Raw genomic sequence first — 9,357 nt, 5'->3', positions numbered from 1 at the left:
GTGGTCTTGGCAGCCTCTCTCTTGGCTGTTTAGGGAGTAGGGTCCTCAGAGCTGACTGCAGGCACCTGTGAGCTGAGCGGGTCTCAATTCTGGGCCAGCTGGGCTCTGGTGTTTAGAGCAACCTCAAGAAGCACAGTAGGTGGCGCTCAGGCGCCACGTTATACACTGACACCCTGCCTTTGGAGGGAGGGACTTGCTGTGGCTTTTAACCAAACAGCGCCTCCATTGACCCTTTCCGTGCAGGGAACGTGTCTCTGAGCTGAAAGGCACACAGATGTGAACAATTATGAGGAGAGCAATTCTTGAGGGAAGACTTTTGGCCCATCCTGTCGGAAGAAGATCGGCAAAGGTCCCTTTGGAAGCTGCTATTGGGAGGATTTGGGGGTCATTTGGGGGAAACTACACAATTGAAAACGGGTTCCTGACAGTATTTACCATACCCTCCTCTTTCTTAGGAAGAGAAGTTTATACTGTATTTTAATTAATCTGCCAAGTTATAGATCTGCAAGCTTTGGGTCGTTAGGAGTGCTTTTTGTTTTAAGTGCCTGAGTTCTGGAGTCAAATTGCCCAGGCTTACCCTCTGGCTCAACCACTTACGAGCTGTATAGCCTTGTTCAGGTGAGTTAACTTCTCTGTTAAATGGGATAATGATAATAATAACCTCCTTAGGGGATTGTTGCAAGTGCATGAGGTAACCTGTGTGCTGGATGCTAGTACATACTCAATAATTAATAGCGATTATTATTTTTTCCACAAAACTTACACCAGGCACAGAAGGTGTGACAAGAATATCTTGAGATTGCAAGTTGCAACTGGGGACTTGGAAGTGGGAGAATGGTGAGAAAATAACTTTTCATATAAACCCTTGGGGTTTCTTTTCTGGACTTTTCTGTATATGACACTTTCAGTCATCAGCCATCTACATTGCCTCAAGAATTAGAGTGGCAGGAATATAAAGAGGAAACAAAGCAGTTAATGTTCCATCTTGGACTTCAAAATAAGCTTGTGGAGCCAGCCCCAGAAACCTACTTGCACAGCCAAACTTTTTGTTTGTAAGAGCTGATTCTGTGGAGATAAAAAGAGGCTTTTAAGAACCCAAGCACAATGCCCTGAAGGAGGCAAGGAATCAAGTTTGTGCTGTAACAACAGATTGCAAGAGAAGACTGGGGGACTCAGACAATGACCTTCCGAGCAAGACCGGACGAGACTAGGGTGACCACATAACTTAATGTCCAAATGGGTCACTGTTGAGAATGAAAAGGGGCATTATTATTCATTATGCTTGCACCAAATGAGCAAGTCGGGACACGACCCAGGCAAATCAGGGACTGTGGCCACCTTAGCCAAGGTGCGCTGGACTGAGAAAGGGGAAGAGGAGCTGGATGAGGGAGGGAAGTGGCACCTGAGCATCACACGGAGGAAAGCAGGATCAGCAGAAAGAGCCCAACATCATCTCTTGCCAGTACCGCAGAGCTGTAAGGAACCAGCTAGGACCGGCAGCCCATTCATCAACATGAGAGTAAACCGCACTTGTCACCTGCCTGATGAGCCACATGGCCCTCTAGAGAGGGCCTTCTGCCTGTATCTGCCAGCATATTACCTGTGCATCATCCCGCAGAAGTGATGCCTATGCCTCCCATAGACTTTGCTGAGCCACATTCAAACGTCCCTACATGGACACTCTCTTTTTCAATAGCCCGGGATATTCAGAAGCCTCAAGGAGCAGAGAGAGGTGGATGAGGGAGTCCCCAGCATCCATAGTTGGGTGGAATTAGATAGTGTTGTAACCCACCTCCTGTTACAACAGATTCTAGCTGAATTTCTTCAGCAATGGCAAGCAGCATCTGGGCAGATGAGGGTGGGAGACGAGAAGATACCAGTGTGAAGACCAGGAGGATTGAGATCTACCAGAAAAATCTTAATGCCAGTTTTCCCAGCCCAAAAGAGAAATACAGCTCATTTCCCAGAGGTGAACATAAAACTTGCATGTTGGTTGTTTTATTCTGGTATCAACATTGTAGGAGTCTTAATTTGACCTTAAGGGCATTTCTTACTAGACCAGTAAGAATACTGATGTTCAGAATCACCTACTCTTGTAACTACCAGGAACCTTTTGGAAAACATTTCTTAGGGTGAATTATGTATTTATATGTAAAATACCAGCAAACATCCTTATGGCCATAACTTTTGGATGTTTTCAAACCAGATTATAGCAAGACAATGTATTTTATTCAGCAGATTTGTTTTAATCTAATTATGTAGGTGAATAAAAATTACTGCATGCTGGTGCATCTAATGTAAGTTATCTATTATTCACACCACATTTACTTTTAATATTCATGCAGATTCCCTTTGACATAACCTACTGTGTCACAGTTAATCCAATAAAGATAAAATATAGCTCAGCAAAACACTAGTCGATTCCAGCTTTCTGGTAATTATTAAAGACTATTTCACACTGGTTCCTTCAATCAGTATATTTCCCCTTGGATATGATGGCTCTCCTCTTTGAAGCTTTCAATCCTCCCAGTGGATTCAGAGGAATACTCAAGCCCCTTTTCAGTCTCCGGTCTCAGAGGTAGTTCAAAGAGCAGAACAAGGCTTCACGGGTTTATCCTCAAAGGCTGACACTGTCTGTTTGATGTACGGTGACTTAAAAAGTCATCTCTGGCAAAGCATGTGTTTGCTACCAGTCTGTCGAATCAGCCATTTATCAACTTCTCTGTATTCACCCAGTGCACCTGCTAACAGCTCAAATGAGAACACACACTGTCTCCTGCTGGACTATTGATTTGATTCCTTCCTCTAATTTTATATTGTTTTGCTGCCCTGTGGATGAAGCAACTGCTTTACTGGATGAAATGAACATGGAACCTGTGAACCAATGGCCTTTGGTTGTTGTGTTCAAGAGCCCCGAGGGCAACAGACTCTTCACAGGTTGAGGACAGCTGGCCTGGGAGAGTGGCTTTCCTGTCCCAGCATGCCTTGGTTTTCACTATTACCCACATCTCAGGTATCTCATTGTATGGGCCCTGCTAGGAACTTCAGAGAGATGACTAGGAACTCCCAACCTCATCATCAGAAGCTGGACATATCCAATGTCTAACCAGTGCATGCAAACAGAACCCTGGATTGAAGATAGGGATACACCAAATTCCTCTCATTTTAATCACCTCACCGTAACCATCTCCATGCTCCAAGGAAAATTTCCTTTATTCTTTGTAATCCTAAGCACTTGATTCCAGCTGAGACTTTTTCCCTTCCAATTCTCTGTCATTACTTGTTTTTAATTAAAATGAGGCTACCTCGCTGCATCATGAAAATTATTATTTATGAATGACTTCCTCAGTTTAATCTCTGATATAGTCATATAATTTGATTAACATTATAGTTAATGCTTCAGCTATAGAAAACACTGTTTTGATGGATTCTTACAGAAAAGGACAAAGATAAGATCAATATTTTTCTGTGCAATATATATATGTATTTTTTTGAATTTAATTTATTTTTTATATGGCAGGTTCTTATTAGTTATCTATTTTATACACATTAGTGCATATATGTCAATCCCAATCTCCCAGTTCATCCCACCACCACCACCCCTACCCCCCGCTTTCTCCCCTTGGTGTCCATAGGTTTGTTCTCTACATCTGTGTCTCTATTATTTTGAGATGGAAATAATTCTGTGATTGAAGAGTTAGTTGTAACATGAGGTAGGTCTAAGATTATTATTTGTTCCTGATTCCCTTCCTATTTTTACAATAAATCATTCCCCCCTTCCCTTTTTTAGTATGCCTTATAGATGGTGCAATCACCAAGATTCTATCCATAATACTCTTTTATTCTTGTTTTGTACACATTCTCTGGATGGTCTGATTCAATCATGGCTCCAATTACCATCTAAATACAGAAAACTCCCCCAAATCTATTTCCAGCTTTGATTTCTCTGCCAAGCACCAGCCCCTATTTCTCTCTGATAAATGTTTCCATTTAGATGGGTTGCAGGCAACTTAATCTCAACATGCTCAATACTCAACCCATTATCCTTATACATAATTTCTCCAGAATTCTTTGTCAGTAGCTGCTAGGTATTATGTCCCTTATCAGTGGAGTCAACACCCTAGATGTAACTGATCTCCAAGTAGCATCCATTAAATCTTTCTCACATCTACCACTTTCTCTATACAACCACTGTCACAGGCCTATCTCAGGGCCCTGTCATCTCTAGCTCTGACCACTTCAATAAACTCCAGATTCACCACCCATCTTCTTTATGATTGTTATTATATTTGTTTAAAACAAGATTTAACCATGAAACTCATGGTCTCATCTAACTTCTTTTTTTTTTTTTTTTTTTTTTTTTTTTTTTTTGTGGTACGCGGGCCGCTCACAGTTGTGGCCTCTCCCGTTGCGGAGCACAGGCTCCGGACGCGCAGGCCCAGTCGCCGTGGCTCACGGGCCCAGCCGCTCTGCGGCGTGTGGGATCTTCCCGGACCGGGGCACGAACCTGTGTCCCCTGCGTCGCCAGGCGGACTCCCAACCACTGCGCCACCAGGGAAGCCCTCATCTAACTTCTTTATTAAAAAGCAATAAAAACTCTAATTGCTTGCTTAAGTTGTTTTACTGCCTCTTTTTGCCTTTAGGATAAAAGTACAAAATTACCTAGCAATGCATGGGAAACTGACCATAGCCAAGTAATTCATACAGTGAATACTAGTTCTTTACAGTAAGCATTGGTAGTTTCAGTGGTTAGAGGCAGATGGAGGCCACCCTTACAAACTCCCTACCAGGCAGCACATGCCAATCAAAATCAGTCTCAGATCAAACTCAGTCAGACTCATGATCTTGAAGAACGAAATGCAAAGACTTACACTATCATATCACTTGTAATAGAACTATAGTCATTCGCAGTGTAAGGATAGAGAACCAGATCAATGGAACGAGTGGTCCAAACATAAACTCACATATACATGGCCACTGACTGATGACAATTTGACACCACAGAGCAGTGGAGAAAGGGCAGTACTATCACTAAAGAGTGCTGGGTGATTGGATAGCCACATGGAAAAAAGAAGTGTTCTTCGGCACTCCCTTATACCATATCCTAAATCAGCTGAGGAAAACTGTACATTTTTTTTTTTTTTTTTTTTTTTTTTTTTTTTGCGATATGTGGGCCTCTCACTGTCGTGGCCTCTCTCGTTGTCGGACGCGCAAGCTCAGCGCCCATGGCTCACGGGCCCAGCCGCTCCACGGCATGTGGGATCCTCCCGTACCGGGGCACGAACCCGTATCCCCTGCATCGGCAGGCTGACTCTCAACCACTGCGCCACCAGGGAGGCCCGAAAACTGTACATTTAAATGTGGAACGTAAGACAATGCAGCTTCTAGAAGAGATATTCCAAGTGTGAGAAGGATTTGATGTGTTGTTGCTGGCTCTGAGACTGAGGGGGCCATGTGCAAGGACTAAAGAGTGACCTGGAAGAACTAAAGGAAGCTTCCAGTTGACAGCCAGCCAGGAAACAGGGACCTCAGTCCTACAATGACAAGGGACAATCTTCTATCAACCACCAGAATGAGTAGGAAGCAATTTCTTTCCCAGAGCCTCTGGGTAAGATCCCAGGCCAGCCAACACTTTGATTTCAGCCTTATAGGACCTGGAAGAAAGGAACTAGTTGAGCCCACCTGGACTTCTGGCCTACAGAACTGGGAGATAATAAATTTGTATTGTTTTAAGCTGCTAAATTTGTGATAATTTATTATAGCAGCAATAGAAAACTAGTATGCTCGTTAAGAAGAAAATGGAAAGATAAATTGTAATAAATACTTACAATGGACTGCAATAGAGCAGGGGTCAGTAAACTATGACCCACAGGCCAAATCTGACCTATGCTTGCTTTTGAAAATAAAGTTTAATTGGAATAGAGCCAGGTCTATTCGTCTGTGTATCATCTGGGGCTGCTTTCATGCTAGAGCAGCAGAGTGGAGTAGTTTTACCAGAGCCCATATGGCAGCCAAAGCTGAAAATATTTACTATCTGGCTCTTTAAAGAAAAAGTTTGTTGACTCTGGTAGAGAGGAATGAGGAACAACTAACTACATATAATAATGTAGATGAATATCACAAAAATAATGGTGAATAAAGTTAGAAACAGAAGAGTACTTACTGCACAATTTTGTTTATGTAAAATTTATAGCAGATGAAACTAATCTCTGCTGTTAAGAGTAAGGTTGGTTTGAGAAGGAGGACGGGGAAAATAGTGATTTAGACACAGGTATGGGGAGGCTTCTGGGATGCTGGTAATATTCTCTTTCTTGGTCTGGATGGTGGTTAAATGGCTTCGTGAAAAACCCATGAAGCATAATCTACTCACTTATTATGTATGCTAGTTATTGGGTTGGCCAAAAAGTTCGTTCAGGTTTTTCTGTAACATCGTACGGAAAAACCTGAACGAACTTTTTGGCCAGCCCAATACTTCCACAAAAAGGAAATTTAAAATAGTATGACTTTATTCAGACATTTAAAAGAATATATACTTATGAGGTCCTTAGTACCACTGAAATAAAATTCAAATCTTGTATTTAGAATGTCCTCTGGAGTTCATATGAGGACTTCACTCACTGTCTCTAACATCTTTTTTTTTTTTTTTAATTTATTTAATTTTGGCTGCATTGGGTCTTTGTTGCTGCGCACAGGCTTTCTCTAGTTGTGCCGAGCTGGGGCTACTCTTCGTTTTGGTACGCGGGCTTCTCATGGCAGTGGCTTCTCTTGCTGCGGAGCACGGGCTCTAGGCACGTGGGCTTCAGTAGTTGTGGCACATGGTCTTAGTAGTTGTGGCTCACGGGCTGTAGAGCACGGGCTCGGTAGTTGTGGTGTATGGGCTTAGCTGCTCCGCGGCCTGTGGGATCCTCCCGGACCAGGGCTCGAACCCGTGTCCCCTGCACTGGCAGGCGGATTCCTAACCAGTGCGCCACCAGGGGAAGTCCCTCTTACATCTTGCTACTTGGACCAGTAGCATTGACGTTGCCAGAGAGCTGGTTAGAAAGAATCTCAGCCCCACCCTAGACATGCTGATTCAGAAACTGTGTCTTAGTAAGAGCTCAGGTAATTCCTTTGCACATTACAGTTTGAAAAGTACTGCTCGTATGGATTTGCTATTTCACTGCTGCTTATCCTTCACAAAACATATATTTCTACATGGACAAAAGTGCAGTTCTTGGTGGCCCACATGCCCCAAACCTCTCGCAGGCACCTGGACAGGACTGCTCTGGAAGCAAACATACCTGCCCATGCTACCTAAGTTCAAGCTCTCTGATCTCCACATACTCAGGCATCAGAAGACACTAGGGCCCACATTTCCCTAACTTTCCCTAACTTGCATTTGAATAGGCAAATAGAGCTCAGATTTATCTTTTCATAACAATAAAGGGAACAAACGTGAGAAGTTTATCTGGAATAAATATGTCAGCCTCTTTCTCTATCACCTTACAATCCAGACCTCAGGGGGAATATAAACATATCCGTGGATTATGTTTATAATCTCAAAGGGTCAGTTTTTCATCTTCAGAGAGTCAAATAGAATGAGAAAAGTTGTCTCTGGGAGAGTAAGATCTCGTTCATGTAGGAAATAAAACAATATTTTCTTCTGTAGAAAACTAAAGAAAAGTTATATATCATAAAACTAGATGTGGGAAACATAATAATGTATGGTTCCATGAGCAGAGAGGAATGGAGAAATGACCCTTGCTGGCTAACAGTTCTTGTGTTAATGATTCACAGAATGAAAGTCAGAAAAGTTGTATTAGAAATTTCTAGCCAAAAGAAAAAGAAAAAAAAGGTCTTCCCTGGTGGCACAGTGGTTAAGAATCCACCTGCCAATGCAGGGGACAGGGGTTCGAGCCCTGGTCCGGGAAGATCCCACATGCCACCGAGCAACTAAGCCAGTGTGCCACAGCTACTGAGCCTGCGCTCTAGAGCCCGCGCACCACAACTACTGAAGCCCACGTGCCTAGAGCCTGTGCTCTGCAACGAGAAGCCACCACAATGAGAAGCCCACGCGCAGCAACAAAGACCCAACGCGGCCAAAAAAGTAATAAAAAAATTTCTAGATAATTGTCCTATGATCTGAGTGCTCCTGATATTTCTTTCTTACACATAATACGGCTTTAAAATGGCCATTGTGGTGACTATAATGCCGTTTGTTGCTCCCCCCAATTCTGAAAATCGAATCACCCAGTGGTGCAAAATGTGAAAGCACGGGGGGCGGGGGGGGGCAGTGAGGGAAGAGAGACTTTGAAGGAAAGTAACTAACCCTGCTCTACCAAATAATGTAACTACTATGTCATGAAACCAATAATGCCACTGTGGCAGGGACGAGTAAGCAACCGGATGTGGGACCTCAGTCTCTGTGGAAGAATAGCCAAAATAAGTAGTTTCCTGTTAAATTTAAAATTTTTGTATTTTGAGGTATAAAGCCCTCAACTTTGCCGAACCTTTAGTAAAGACATTGAATAAGGGAGTGAATGAGTGAGGGAGGGAGAGAGTGCAGGTGTGCATATTCTGAAAATCAGTTGAAAGGAGCTAATTTCCATATTAGGGTCAAGATGCTGAGAAAAATGTTTGGGATATCATATTTATTGGGAGCTGAACTACACTGAGTCCAGGCATGGAGCTTCTTGTACCTGCCAGAGCCTGAGGGGACCTCAGACTGACCGTCTCCTGGTATTTACTGCAGTCTTACGTGGGACAACAGAGTTGCCTTTGGAATCAGGGTTTGAGCCAAACACCTAGAAACTAGGAAGCAGAGTGACTCCAGCTGATGTGTGCTTTCTCAGCTGAAAAGGCAAGCATAAAAGTTGCTGCTCAAAATAGGATATTGGTCATATTGCAGGGTATGAAATTATCTGGGAGTGGCTGGGTTTTCTTGTGTTTATATAAATAATAGGCAATTTTGCTTTTATATTCTCTCACATTCAAGAAGAGAATATTGAATATATTTAGGGTCTATATTGGAATGTACTTCATTTGCCAATTATTAAAATCATTATTTTTAAAGAGAAAAGGAAAATATTTAAATATGGTTTATCATTTATGTTATGTTGCTTGTTATACACTTTAAAATACTCAACACAATGCTAGTATAATATAAGTGTGTGTGCTGACTTTTCTACCCAAGGGGCAGTTGTTATAAATAGGAATCCACACTTCCTGGGTGGTTATCTAACATTAAATAACAAAGGCCACACTTCAGAGGTAACTATTAAAGGCATGTTTTTTATCCTTATCGCTTATCCACACCCGTAGTTTTGTTAACCAGCATAGTGAATATTTGACATAGATTCTTTTTTTTTTTTTTTTTTT

The 9,357-nt window shown here is 42.4% G+C and overlaps 1 pseudogene; it reads left to right on the top strand.

Annotated features, from left to right (window-relative positions):
- The first annotated feature begins 1,830 nt into the window (after nucleotides 1–1,830).
- LOC103078215 (40S ribosomal protein S6 pseudogene) overlaps nucleotides 1,831–9,357 on the top strand; it is a 10,638-nt pseudogene continuing 3,111 nt past the window's right edge.

The sequence above is a fragment of the Lipotes vexillifer genome, unplaced genomic scaffold (genome assembly GCF_000442215.2).
Source record: "Lipotes vexillifer unplaced genomic scaffold, Lipotes_vexillifer_v1.1 scaffold934, whole genome shotgun sequence".
Taxonomy (NCBI): domain Eukaryota; kingdom Metazoa; phylum Chordata; class Mammalia; order Artiodactyla; family Lipotidae; genus Lipotes; species Lipotes vexillifer.
The sequence above is the reverse complement of the archived record's forward strand: the minus strand, read 5'-3'. Positions and strand labels throughout refer to the sequence as shown.